At 51.3% G+C, this 14,693-nt stretch overlaps 1 protein-coding gene across 10 annotated transcripts in view; it reads left to right on the forward strand.

Moving 5' to 3' along the window:
* The first annotated feature begins 11,852 nt into the window (after positions 1-11,852).
* ATP2B4 (ATPase plasma membrane Ca2+ transporting 4) overlaps positions 11,853-14,693 on the forward strand; it is a 111,006-nt gene continuing 108,165 nt past the window's right edge. For 6 of the 10 annotated variants that reach the window (XM_069545143.1, XM_069545147.1, XM_069545135.1 and 3 more), the window contains exon 1: positions 11,853-12,293. The gene's annotated coding sequence lies outside the window, so the exon portion shown is untranslated. Of the gene's footprint in view, positions 12,386-13,946; positions 14,215-14,693 lie in introns of those variants that run through there. The other 4 variants (XM_069545138.1, XM_069545136.1, XM_069545140.1 and 1 more) reach the window with 4 other exon arrangements.

The following is a 14,693-nucleotide window of genomic DNA, read 5'->3' on the forward strand; positions in this document are numbered from 1 at the left end:
TGCTGCTACTTACCAGCTATGTGCCACTGGATAAGTTAACAACCTTCTCTGACCTTCACTTTCCTCTTCAATAAAATGAGGATAATGATACTAGCCCGTCAAGGTTTCATAGACTCAAATACAGTAGCCTAACTAAAACCTTTATCACAGTGGGAATTCAGAAGTGTATGATCAATGGTGGGTGTAGACCCCACCCAAGACTTCCTATGTCAAAGGATTCTGAGCATTTCAACTTTATTCTGCAACAAGCAGCCTCAGAAACAGATGAGGGAGCAGAGGGTGAGTTCCCAAAGGAAGAACTTTGACCCTACTCTTTACCTCCCTTGTTTCACATCTGTGGTTTGCAAGGTCAGAGACTTACATCCCTGGCCTGGCAAAACCAAAATTAGCCCAGACCAGGCAGATGGCAGGGCTTCCCTGATGGCTCAGTGGGGAAAGAATCCACCTGCAATGCAGGATACACAGGAGACATCGGTTTGATTCCTGGGTTGGGAAGATCCCCTGGAGAAAGGCATGGCAACGCGCTCCAGTATTCTTGCCTGGAGAATCCCATGGACAAAGGAGACTGACAGGCTAGAGTTCAAAGGATCGCAAAGAGCTGGACACGACTGAGTGACCACGCACGCACGCACGCACGCAGACAGCATTGTGCTCCTTCTTAAAGACCTCCGGGTGGCAGACTTCTTGGCCTGCCTGCCTCTGGAATCTGATGGGATGCTCTTGTGACTAACTCCAAACCTTTAGCACCAACCACAGTTTATACTCATTCATATATTTAGTCAGCTGTGTTGATTCATTTTTGCCATAATAAATTGTCAGGCACCTATTGTGCCAGGCACTGTATCAACTACCGGATATATAAAATTGAGTAGGAGCTGGAGTCTAATGCGAAGGAGACCCAGCAATAGGCCATCATTGTGGTACACAATAAGTGCCTTAAGAAAAGTCACCTCTGAACACTTTTGGGAGAAGGCAATGGCACCCCACTCCAGTACTCTCGCCTGGAAAATCCCATGGATGGAGGAGCCTGGTGGGCTGCAGTCCAGGGGGTCGCGGAGAGTCAGACACGACTGAGTGACTTCACTTTCCCTTTTCACTTTCCTGCGTTGGAGAAGGAAATGGCAGCCCACTCCAGTGTTCTTGCCTGGAGAATCCCAGGGATGGGGGAGCCTGGTGGGCTGCCATCTCTGGGGTCGCAGAGTCGGACACAACTGAAGCAACGCAGCAGCAGCAGCAGCAGCAGCAGCAGCTGAACACTTTTGAAGCCTTGAGGGGCACCTACCTTGTGTTTGGGAGAGGGGACTCAGGGAAGGCATCTCAGAGGAGGTGACACATGAGCTGAGTTTTAAGGGACGGCTGAGCAAGCAGATCTGAGCAACGGTTATTTTTAGAACTATTTCTCAGCCTTTATCATACAAGAAGCCTAACAAGTTGGTTATTGCCAGGCTGGTTATCTCATGGAGATGATATCAAGCTGACGGCACTGGGGTAATTAGCAAGCAGAAGTTATACCCCAATGCCTATGATTCTAGGGTGATGACAACGTGGGCACCAAGGACTCCTATGGTGAATGAAGCCCTAAGGCCCAGAAGCAGGCGGTCCCATTGGAATGCACCCATAGGTTGCTGCATCCACCATGGTCGACGAAAAGTGCAGGAAGAGAGGCCAGTCCTCACAGAGACTGGGAGTGGTGGGGAAGGGTATGGAACAACTTTCTCTTCATATAGAACCAGCTAGATTGGATGGTGACAAGAACCTTCCAGCCTGGAATATGGAAGGGAAGAACCAGATGACCTCTGGAGGCTCCTCTGATAAGAGTTTCAGAATTTGACTCTATTTCTAACTTATCCCAAGGATCTTGGCTCAGAGTGCTGCCATTCTCTTTGCTTCAAACCAGTTAACCAGGTTTCACACACCAGGAGAGACATGCACGCATCCCACTTCCAGGCTCCCAAGCCACAGGTGTGGGGAGCCCACCGAGGCCTATAGAAGCGGAACACTTTGCAAAAGGTCACTCGAGGAACCAAAAATAGAACATTGTCTGTATCGGCTTGAATTGGTCAGATAAGCCACACCCCTCCACACAATGCAAAGAAAAATAGCTTTTCCTACCGACATACTTTCTCTCCACTCCACAACCACTGAATCCCAGAAGAAACTAAGATTAAGGGAGCCAGCCTGGGGCCACCAGCTGCGGCAGCCCCTCTTTGTCTGTCCTCAACCCTGGTGGATGCACTCTTTCTGGTACTCGTTCTCCCTCATTTCCAGCTCCAGCAGACGAGAGTGCCTTTAAGGCAGAGCTCCAGACTCCAAATACCAGTGTGGAGTCGGGTGTCAGGGAAGACAGCTGAGCAAAAGTCTTAAAATGTGCTCTATCTCACTTATCCTCCTCTTTCTCTTTCTGGTGAGTGCCAACCAGGATCTGAATAAGAAGGATTCAGGTTAGCCCTTCTGAAGAATTTACTTATTTCTAATGGATCAAAAAAGGAATGTGTAATGCAAGCAGGCAGCAGAATCTCCTTCTTCAGGGCGATTTTCAGAAAGAGGGCTCTCTACCTGGTGAGCCTTAGCAGGACTGCCTGGAGGCAGGGGTGTGGACTGAGTGACTTCTTAGAAGCACAGGGTGCAACACATCCAGAGGTCAGGCTGAGACCCCAAGAGCTCTGCAGTAGGTGGTCACTGGGGAGAGAGGGCACCCCAACCCTCAGAACCCTCCCTTCACCTTGGGGTCTGCCCTGCATCTGCTTACTCCCCCCAGCCCCCCACACACACCCAGGTTAAATACACAGAGTGGGTGTTCTTGTCCCTCTTCCTCCTCTCTTGACCAAAAGCCTGTACACCGGTCACAGAGATGTTCACCATCCTCAGTCCTTGCTTTCTGGAGGCTGTTAAACTGAGATGGACACACAGACGAGCCAAACACTTAAAATCTCTTTTTCCTCCCTGAACTGGCCACTCTGGCTTTGTTGCAGGAAGGGGGACCCCTTCCAGGGCCTGAAAGGGGGCTCTTGTCTAACACTGAGAAATGAATTGCCCAAGGAAACACAGCTGACAAAGCAAGGGACTTTGTTGGTAGGACTTTATTGGGCGGAGAGCAGGAGGGTGAGGGAACCCAGGAGGACCGCTCAGCCATGTGGCTCACAGTTTTATGGCAATGGGATTCATTTCCGGGTTGTTTCTGGCCAATCATTCTGACTCAGGGTCCTTCCTGGTGGTGCACGCATAGCTCAGTCAAGATGGCTGCCAGCAAGGAGGATTCTGGGAGGTGGCAGGACATGTTGCATCTCCTTATGACCTTTCCTGAACTCTTCCGGTTGGTGGTGGCTTGTTAGTACTGTGTGCCTTACCAGGACCTCCTATCACAAAATAATTCACACAAATGGTTGCTATGGTGCCTGTCCAGAGTGGGTGGTTTCAGTTAGTGTGGACACCACACTCACATGTCCATCGTTTCAAGTAAAACAGAAGTACATGGGCACAAGAGGCTTGGTCAGAATGTCTAGAGGTGGAACCAGCTCTATGACTTACTGGTTACAAGCCCTCTCTGAGCTTCATTTCCTATGAAATTAGTGTAACGACACTTACTTCATAGGACCACCAGAGTGAAAGGAGATAAGGCAAGTGAGTTGGCTTGCCCATTGTAGATATTCGTTGGAGAAATGACTGGAAGGTAAGTGCTCAGCCTAAGCATTTACCCAGGTCCCTGTGGGAACCCTTCAGCTTACTCTGTGTTTGGAAGGAAATGAAGATGGGAGCTAAGGAGCTGCCTAAATAACAGGAGGGACTGAAGGGCCCTAGGTCCTGGAGTACACAGCCTAAGCCTTCCCTGCTGAGCAAATTCGACTCTGGGTTTCTGCGAGGGCCCACCTCCTATGGTCTTCTCCAGACGAAAACATGAAGGAAGGAGGATTTCTGGAATCTAGGACCCAGTGTCAGTTTGAGAACAAACGGGAGGGGCTAGAATTCAGTTCCTGGGATGGAGGCAGAACCATTGCTGCTTCCTCTTTCCTGCAGCCCTTCCCAGCCAGGGCTGTTCTCCCCAGCTCTCCACAGCACCCCCTGAGCCTAGAGGGTCTGAAGAACTGACCCAAGGTATGCAGGGTGAGAAGGCCTGTCAACTCAAGATAGGGGACAAGCACCTTGGCTGAGCAGGCAGAGGACCTGCCACACAAACTATGTGATATCATGCAATCCTGTTCCAAGCGACAGTTCCCCACCTGGAAAACGGGAATAATAGCTCATACCCTATTCTCCCTACCATATACAGCTACTGCAAGGATCCAATTATTCTATGCAGAAAAAGCATGTAAACTGCAAGTACTGGGCAAACATGGAAGAACTACTAAAGACTGGAACAGAGGACCTGTGAGATGGGACAGATTATAAACTCTTCCTGTCTGGCGTGGAGGACAGAAAGGATCCTTCCAGTTGGCTTTTCTTTGATCTTCATTTGAAACTTAATGAGCACTTAAGGCACTGCTGACCCTCTAATTAGGTTTTAAAATTAAATTTAAAAGTCATCACTTGTTCCCTTCTTTCTACATTTACTTTCTCAGCTCTACTGAACACAGACATTAACCAAAAATTATTTTTAAATGACCGTGATTTGATATAGACTGAAACAAATGCAAGACAAATATTTTGTTAGAAAAACAAATCACAAACCAAACTTGAGTTTAAAAAAAAAAAAACCAAAAACTAGTTAATGAGTTCAAAGTGAAATTAAAACCAAACCACTGAAGTTTCCAAAACAACTGAACAAGAGTAAAATTGAAACAGTAAAACATGCTCCCAAGTAAACCAAACCAATTTTACACATCATCAGAAGCGCTGGATCCCGAAAGTGCTGCGGGCCCTCGCCTCTGCTGGTCCAGGCTTTCCCACGGTAGACCCTGCACTCCATTCACAGGATGCCCCGGACACCTCAGGTGTGCTTAGTCACCAGGGAGGCAGAGATGAAGAAGAGAGAATCCCTTCACTCCAGGAGGGGCTCAACACACACGTTTTTCCCATCAAACACTCTCCCACTGCCCATCTCAACTCTTTCCCCACTATACACCCTCTTCTGCCTGCGATCACAGAAGGAGGTGGAGTTCTCGGCACCCCTACTAAGCCTCATTGTTGCCAGAATCAGAGCATTGAAGCAGCAACACAACTAAACACCCAAAATCCAGCGAATAAAAGTTGAGTCCCAAAGGCCTCTGTGGTGCCAGAGACTGGTGATCCTGAGACCAGCTCCTTCCAGTTAGCAGAGAAAGCATCCTTTGATTTAATCCTGCATCACACCCTTTACAGCTGACATGCTTTCTAATGATCTCAGTAAAGGTTGTCCCACCCAGTCCTCTCCACAAAAATCCCAGGAAGTGGAAAAAATGAAATTGTTGCTTGTCTAGGGTAGATGACCACCCACACTCAGCAAGGGGTGAGCTGGAAGCCTGACCTCCTGTGGAGGGCCCAGCAAGTTTCCTGCAGTGGAAAAATAGCCCCAGCTTGTTGCTGCTATTGCTGCTGAGACAGCTGCTGTGATTTGCGTCTCTCTCATATTACCACCCTCCCAGCTGAAATCACTATTGCCTTCCTGGATAGAGTGCTCCCTTTCTGGTTCCTGGAACAAAGCTCACCACAGAGTCGAGAGTTCTTGTTCGAGCAGATGAGCTTGTCTTGGCTATCCGTGTTCTTATCTACCTGCAGTCTTCTTTTATTACCTGTCATCTTGACCCAGGCTCATTCTGTAGGCTTCTGTTTTGATATCTCTGCCTAGCACACTGACTCCCAGTTGCTAGCAGGCATTCTTGTCCCCCAGTTTTGGGGACCAATCTGCAACCAAATTGCTTTCCTAAGCTCTGTCTTCCAGTTTCCTTTCCATCAGCAGCCTTGTCTTGGGTTATGTATAAGGACACACGAAGGGCATGGGGGCAGATGTTGCTTGGATAAGTGTCTGTCTATCCTACCTTCAGCCATCACCAGAACTGCTCTGCAGGGGAATAAGAAGAGAGACCTTGGATAGAATTTTGAAGTCCAGCAGGAGTCCCACCAACTCTAAAAAGCCTTCCCCAAAGGCTCCAGCCCATCAGCAGCTTTCCTTTCACTAGAACTTCATTGGGTTTTTCATCTGGATCCAAGCTTTGGACTTAATCACACACTTTGTTTTGTGATCTGTTTTATGGGTCTCTACAACTAGATCAGAGGCTTCCAGAGGACAGGACTACGTTATATATAACTACACTACATAAAATTGCCCAGCGTTGCACTGGGTGTGGGTTATCCCTGCCTGCCACCTAGATTTCCAAGCTATCTACACGCTGCTGCCACAGCCAGCTTGCTAAACATAGACTTGAAGAGGCCACTCAGGGCTCTGGAGAGTCCATACCAAGCCTGCCTCCCAGCCTCCACTCTCTGCTCTTCCTACCTCTGGACTTTTCCTCACTGCTCCAGCCTGCCCCGCGCCCCTCCCCACTCCCCCAGTCCAAAACAGGCTAAAGCTTACTCTTCAAGATTTTTCAGGAACCTCCAAATACCATCTATTTTCTAGTGCCTTCTAATGTTTTTGTCAAAAGTTATCACTCCCTGGAATTTCCAGAGAAGTATTTTCATACTTCAAATTTCACCATATACTATCCAGCGCATAGTAAGCCCTAAATAAACATTTAAAAGAAGAATAACTTCTTAAAAGGAATAACTGTAACACCTTCTATTGTGGTTTTTATGCTGTGAACATCTTTATTCCTCCACTAAATGATAAGCTGTATTATCTCTCTATGCCTCGTCTAGGCCCAGTGGATGTTAAAACGGTAGCCATTCAATAAATGTATACTGAATTGAATAGTAGGTATTCAGTAATGAATAAAATGAATGAATAAAATTCACTGAAATGAGTGTATCTTCACTGGAAAAGACCCTGATGCTGGGAGGGATTGGGGGCAGGAGGAGAAGGGGGTGACAGAGGAGGAGATGGCTGGATGGCATCACCGACTCGATGCACATGAGCCTGGGTAAACTCCGGAGCTGGTGATGGACAGAGAGGCCTGGCGTGCTGCGATTCATGGGGTCGCAAAGAGCTGGACACGACTGAGCGACTGAACCGAACTGAACTGAAATGGTATGTATCGACTTAAAAGGTTTCTATATTACTATATTACTTAGTACAAGTGATCAAAAAACCCAATTTAGTCTAGATTATGCATTGATAATGAGTCGTGTAACTAACTCATTTGTGGGAAAAGCAAGGGTATAGCAGGATATGAGGTCGAGTTGATTCAAATGCTGCCAGAACTCGCTCCTCAGCTTTCTGCTCTGCCTCTCTCTGCGCGTAAGCTTTACTCTTTACGATGGCAGGCTTCTTTCATGTGGCAGGGAACGTAGTACCTCCTACTTCCAGAGCTTCATTCCTCTGAGTGTCCTTGCTGGAGGGAATCAAGCCTCATTTTCACTTTGGCCTTTTAGTCAAAACTCTCAGAAAGGAATGTAATTGGCGCACTTTGGGTCAGGTAGGGATGGGCCTCTAATAAAAGGAGTTCCCATGTCAGCAGTGAGGAGAAAGACTGTCCTAAAGAAGAACTGGGCCTGGGTCAGCGGGGAGGTTTGGTGTTCTAGACAGATGGAGCGGTAGACACGCACAGTAAGGCAGGGTAGAGTCTGCATTCAGGAAAGCTGCGGAGAACTGGCACAGTGATTTGGGGAACTCAAGGCGGGGGGCTCAAGAGGCCAGAGGAATATGCTTTGTTAAACACCTAAGGGAGAGACAAGGCTGACTGCATTTTCTTCAAGTAAGAGCCAGTGTGGGGACAGGCTCGACAGTGACGGAAGCCCACTGGCCTGGCCGGCTCTGGAGAGGCCGTGACACGTGGCTGAGGAGAGCCAGGCTGCAGCTCAAGGACCGGAGAACACGTGAAGGCAGGGGCACGGCAGGGAGAAGGAAAAGGGTCTAGTCAGAGGCTAGTCAACCAGCCATCCACAACAGCCCGACCAGGAACTTCCAGTGCGAGAGACGACACCCTCCCCTCTCCATGGTGGGAGAAGGGGCACGCCTCTGCTCTCCCACGCTGGGCAGTTATTCTTATGGTAGATTTATTTTTATCCCTTCTAGACCTCAAGCCCCCTACTAGAAGAAAGAAGGCACGGAGGCTTCTGAGCGTCCAGCAAACACTGGCTTCAGGACTGGTTCAGTTACAGAGACAAAGCTGCAGCCACTCCACACTCCCTCCTGGTTTCAAGGGGCTGGAGCTGGGCTGTGCTGGGGGGGCTCTCCCCTCATCCCACAAGCCCCATGAGTGACGGGGACTCGGGGAAGATCCTACCTGACACGGCCTAGGGATCCCAGCCAGCCACTGGGGCCTCCCAATGCACCACCCCTGCACAGCCTGCCTCCTTTGAACCAGGGAGTCTGAGGAGACCCTCTAGCCTTTCCATACTAACCAGGCATCATTTCCCAGCCCCTACATGCCAGGCCGTCAAAGGAGATCCTTCCTCAAATGGGACCACACGTCTCATCTAAATTGTTACTCCTCCAAGGCAAACTCAAAGAACAGTCAGGCAAGGCCTCCACACAACCACTGCAGACAAGCTTAAAATACACTTTAATCCATATAAAGCACCATTTCAGAGACTGGCTTTTTCATGAATGATGAAGATGCAGCTGACACTCACTGGGGACTAAAATGTCAAGTTGCTGCAACCAGGCAGGGAGCCTGACGGCCGTTAAATATGAAGTTCAGTTTCACTGACTCCGTTCCTTTCATTTCCCTGTCTTCCTCAACAATTGATCTGGGCTCCTGAAGCTGACATTTTGGTGGGACCTTAGAAACTCTAACATCTCTATTCCTGCCACCAGTTCTTCCACCGAAACACTCTGGAGATTGGAGTGGGATGGACCAGAGGAGCTGGAAGAGGGGTGGGGGCTGAAGGAGCGCACACCTCACCTTCGGGTTCCTCTAATGCCAAGGGGGGAGACTTTAACTCCCGAGGAAGAAACGGCTTCTTGAAAAACAATCCACGATGGCTTCCAGAGAGTGCGAGCCTAAACACCCCTCCACACCCCTGGAATCCTCCACCTACTGGACTGGGAAAGACAGGCACGAGGGTGGGCATGGGCCTTGTTTTGGATTCAGTTCCCAGGACAGACGGGGGCAGGCGATCTAGCACCGCACTAGGGAACTCTGAGCCCAGCCAACCACTCGACACAGTTTCTTTACTTTTGTCTGTTTAACTTTCCCTGGCTCAGAAATAGGACATAGATGAGTTATTGAGAACTATTAGAATAGAAAAAAAGAGGAAAGAAAGGACCCAAATGGTAGGACACTGGCAAGGGTGCAAATAGGCAGAGGAAAACCAGACCACAAGGCTGTAACTCATAACTCTGCTTTTCCACCAAGCACGTGGCTTTTCATGCTTGGGCCTGCAGGGTGGATGGCAAAGGAAGACAGGGGTGTGTGTGTGAGGAGCTGGGTTAACCTGGGAAGATCAAAGAGGCCTCTTCCCAAACCCTGAAGCTGTGGCCAGTCACCTTCTCTACATCATAGTTTACGGCTTTAACCTGTGAGTTGTGTTTTGATGAGCCTCCCATTAGCATATGAGTGTGTGTGTCTGCCTGTGTTTACACGCCTGCTAAGGGAGGTATGGGAATATGTCAGCCCATGTAGATGTGCACCCGTTGATGGTGCATGTTTACACCTGAAAGCCAGAAGGTTTCAGGCAACATCTGGGGGAGGCACTGTTACACAGTGCTAGTGAGTGTGTGGCTGCTGGGTGTGGTTAACAGCTTATAGTCTGTGTGTAAGTGTGCATGAATATCTGTGTGCAAGTTAAAATGGAAATATGTGCTGGAACATGATCCAAGTGCAGGGAAGCACATGGGCTTTGGACTCAGTCTGACTCAGCCTCACATCCTCGCTCTGTTATTAACCAGATGTGCAACCTTGGACGAGTCACTGATCCTCAATTTCCTCAACTTAAACGAAGATAATAAGTACCTCTCAAGTTTGCCATGAGATTACCTCACACCGGTTAGAATGGCCATCATCGAAAAATCTAGAAACAATAAATGCTGGAGAGGGTGTGGAGAAAAGAGAACCCTCTTGCACTATTGGGCGCTTGCCTAGGAATCCCATGGACAGAGGAGCCTGGTGGGCTACAGTCCATGGGGTCACAAAGAGTCGGACACAACTGAAGTGACTTAGCTAGCTTGCACTACTGGTGAGAATGTAAACTGATACCGCCATTATGGAGAACAGTGTGGAGATTCCTTACAAAATCTAGGAATAAAACCACCATGTGACCCAACAATCCCACTACTGGGCATATACCCTGAGAAAACCGTAATTCAAAAAGGCACATGTAGCCCAATGTTCACCGCAGCGCTATTTCAATGGCTAGGATATGGAAACAACCTAGATGTCCACCAACACATGAATGGATCGAGGATCTGTGGTGCACACACACAATGGAATTTTACTCAGCCATAAAAAGGAATGCATTTGAGTCAGTTCTAATGAGGTGGGTGAACCTAGCGCCTATTCTAGAGTGAAAGAAGTCAGAAAGAGAAAAAACGAGCACCATCTACTGACATACATATAGAATCCAGAAAGATGGGACTGACGAGCTGATTTGCAGGGCAGCGGTGGAGACACAGGCACAGGGGACAGGCCTGTGGGCAGGAGGGGCGGAGGAAGGAGAGGGCTGGACGGTGGAGAGAGGTGCACGGAGACACACACACCACTGGAAACGAGCCAGTGCAAACTTCTTGTGTGATTCAGGGAGCTCACATCGGTGCTCTGTGACAACCTGGGGGGGGGGGGGGGAGGGCAGGGTGGGAAGTGGGAGGAAGGTTCAAGAGGGAGGGGACCTATGTACACTGATAGCTGATTCATGCTGATGTATGGCAGAAACCAATACAATATTGGAAAGCAAGAATTCTTCAATTAAAAATAAATAAATTGTTAAAAAAAGATTGTCATGAACATTAGAAATTATGTGTACAAAGCTTTTGGCACCATAGCCCACACATAGTAGAATTCAAATTAGGTAGCTAGTATCACGCACTGGGGATGTTCCTGAGGCGGCTACTGAGGTGGTTAACCAGGCAGCGGGTCTGTGAGATCTGGGTGAGGATTGTGCACTAAGCTGTGTGTACAAGCAAAGCTGTGTCTAGGTGTATTGGACCAAAGCAATTCCTTCTCCTCCAGCAGGCTCCCTACGCAGGGGAAGGAGGGTCAGGGGCTGGGCCAAGTTCGCAGACACCTAGACATCTGGGTTAGCTGAAGAACTGATGCTTTTGAACTGTGGAATAGGAGAAGACTCTTGAGAGTCCCTTGGACTACAAGGAAATCCAACCAGTCCATTCTAAAGGAGATCAGTCCTGGGTGTTCTTTGGAAGGAATGATACTAAAGCTGAAACTCCAGCACTTTGGCCACCTCATGCCAAGAGTTGACTCATTGGAAAAGACTCTGATTCTGGGAGGGATTGGGGGCAGGAGGAGAAGGGGACAACAGAGGATGAGAGGGCTGGATGGCATCACTGACTCGATGGACATGAGTTTGGGTGAACTCGGGGGAGTTGGTGATGGACAGAGACGACTGGCATGCTGCGATTCATGGGGTCGCAAAGAGTTGGACACGACTAAGCTACTGAACTGAACTGAACTGTGGGTCCCGGGTCTAAGGCAGTAAGAGGTTGAGAGGAGCTGCAGGAAGCCAGCGACCTGCAGAAGCTTCCTTTTTCCCTCCACCCAGCAACCGTTGAACACCGCCACCCACACCCACTCTTCGCTCCACCCCCAGCCTGCGTTGCTTTCGACGAGGGAGAGCAGGGCGGAGAGGAAACCCCACCGGAAAGAGGATTCCTCCCTCCTTTCCCCACGCCACCTTAAGACAAACCAGGAAGCCGCCGCAGCTTGCAACAGGGCCACCTTAACAGCTAGGAATGGCCTGGCTCCCCGCCAAGCCCCACCCTGCCCGGCCTCGCCCCGCCCCTTCTCCTGCTTGGGCGGGGCTGGTGAGCCAGAGTCTAGCCCCAATTGGCTGGAGCTGTTGCCATGACGAGCATTTTCTTAAGAAAGCTCTGCCGTTGAAACCGTTTAAATCCGGGCGTGGAAAGGGGGCGCGAAGTTCTCCTCCCTCCGAGAAAAGCAAGACCAGGGACACCCGCCCAGCTCCCCGGCTCCCCTTTCCTTCCAGGAGCCTGAGAGGTTCTTCCCTTGGGAGGGCCGGTGGAGACCCAGCCCACTCTCTGGTTTCCGCGGGGAAGGCAGAAGAGACAAGCTAACAACTCCGGCGTGGTTGCCACACTGTGGGGACCGGTGAGTAGACACCCCCGACCCTACCCCTGTCCATGGAAGGCTGGAGGGGGAGTCCCGCGTGCAGAAGCCTGGATCTTTGCCAAGAAAGAGAGGTAGGCTTGCAGAGAATGAATTGAATCGTTCGTGATTTGCAAACTTAGTTTCTTTCTCTCCTCTCAACGACTTCTTTAACTCCCTGAATTTCTTCCTAGCGTATTAGTTGCGACTGGCTTTAGGGCGTGTGTATGTGTAGATATGTGCACAGATTTGTCAAATACTGTATTTCCTTCCTAGATTCAGTTCTTAGAAACCATATAATCAAACAAGTGATTTCTCCTCCCCGCCCCCCAGTTGTCATTCTTAGGCTGTGGGGGTAGGGAAGTGGAGGGTCTGTATTTTTCATACCTAAATTGAGCTTCTGGCAAAAGCATCTGTTTTCCCCCATTCGTTCCTGCCCTCCCTGCCCCCTCCTCTCCCTTGGCTTGGGAATGAGACACAGAATGGAAAACTGTTGCAGAAATATTTTCCGTGTCTGTTGCCTTTCTTGAAAGCCCTAAAGAGAGATGGAAAAAAAAAAAAACAAACTGAGTATGAAATCTTCAACAGGAAGGAGGGGCAGCTCTGGGGGCTGAGACAGGGCTCACTGAGGGGTGAGTGGCGGTTTGAGCTAGGAGAAGTTGGGGGCGGGGAAGGGGAATGCATACATTTTCTTTGGCTTTGTAGAGAAACCTCAGCAGTTTCTCTCTACCGCTTGCAAAACATCCTCAGACTTTCACGTCTATAATTAGTCGTGGAAAAAGCTGGGAGTTCCCTCATACCGTTGTTGTTTGAGTGTATGCAGAGCGTCAAGAACCAACTGTATGAGTGTCTCTGAGGGCACCGCCCCATATATAGCTGTTCCCAAAGAGGAGAAAGGCAAAGGGGTGAAGTTGGAAAGTCTGCAGTTTCACCGGGCTGGCGAGTGTTTGGTGGTTAGGGTGGGCCACAGGCAGCATTAGGAGGGTCCCAGCATCCTGGGCCACTGTGCTGTCTTGATGAAGAGCTAGAAATTCATGCTGGGATTGTCCCTCCTTTTGGTTCACAAACACACTCAAATACTTGGCTCGCCCTTGGGGTGGAGGAGGCAAGCTGGCATCCTCTGCAGGCGAGTCCAGCCTCACATACGCCTCCGTCATCTCTCTGAAGGATCCACCGCGCTCCTGCCGGGTGTGGAGGGTGCGGGAGTGGCTGGCCACAATCCTGGTAGAGAGTGGGCACTCTGTTGGCCATGATCACGGCCCTCCCGGGCATACCTGCCAGACTCACAGTAACTTGAAGTTAGTGCCCGCCAGCCTGGTAGGGGGGATCTCAGCTGACGCAGTAGGCCCCCGCGGCGGTGAGGGCGCCAAAGGGACCGGAAACCCCCACCGCACCCACCTCGCCTGGGTGGAGTGCCTGGCCGGGAGAGACGGTCTCTCTCCCTCCCGGAGCCTCCCCCCAGAGCCGCCCCTTCTAGTCCTTACCACTTGGAGCTCCCTGCCCCTACTGTCCCCTCAGCTCAAGGCCCTCTTTACAAGGAAGGGCCGAGACCAAGGTCATCCTAGGCTGCGGCAGGCTCTGGGGAGAGGGGCCTCCGGGGCAGGGTCCCGGGGAGAAAGTGTAGGAGGCGGGTTCCCTCGGTGGCTGGCCAGGGCTGGCGGCCCACGGAGCACGCTCTGGGGCTGGTGAAGGGTGTTGGGGAGCCGATCCTGCCCCCGAGGCTGGGGAGTGCAGGTGTGTGGAACCGAGCGCCCGCCCTCGCCCTCTCAGCCAGTTTGGTCGGAAGAGTCTTAAAGGCGAGGTTAGAACCTGGAAAGAAGGAAGCAGAAGATTTGGGGGAGAGCAGACACAGAGGCCGGGAAGCAACAGGAATCCGTTTCCACTCTGGGGTTCTGGATGACCGGGCTGCCTGCACTCCTGCAAGGTCAGACCGCGCCTCTCCCTAGACTCTGCGGGAGGAGCGAGGGGGTCCTTACCCCGCGGGCAGGGGGCCCACGGCAGGACCCCGCCTGGGTCCGGAGGAAAGCCAGGGAGAGGAGCTCATCTCTTGGCCCGGGAGCCCCGTCCTCCGCGCCACCATCTTGCAGAAGCACAACCCCGAAACCACCCTCTCCTCCGCGCCCGGCGCCGTCTCCCACTCGGGCTGCCCGTAACCCCCGCGTCCGCGCGGCGGCCCCCCACGCAGGGCCCTGACCGGGGTCAACCCCGGCGGGCTCGCGGAGGCGTCTCCCGGACGCGCGGGGCGCGCCCGCCGCTTTGAGCCGCGGGCGGGGGCCGAGGGGCTCCCCGCTCCCCACGCCCGCCCCGCGGGCCCGGGGCGTGTCCGCGCTGCGCCCCCTCCGTCGCGGCCACGCCCGGCCGCCGCCCCGCCCCGGGCCTGCGGGGGCTGAGCACACCGGGCAC

Source organism: Ovis canadensis, chromosome 12 (genome assembly GCF_042477335.2).
Source record: "Ovis canadensis isolate MfBH-ARS-UI-01 breed Bighorn chromosome 12, ARS-UI_OviCan_v2, whole genome shotgun sequence".
NCBI lineage: Eukaryota > Metazoa > Chordata > Mammalia > Artiodactyla > Bovidae > Ovis > Ovis canadensis.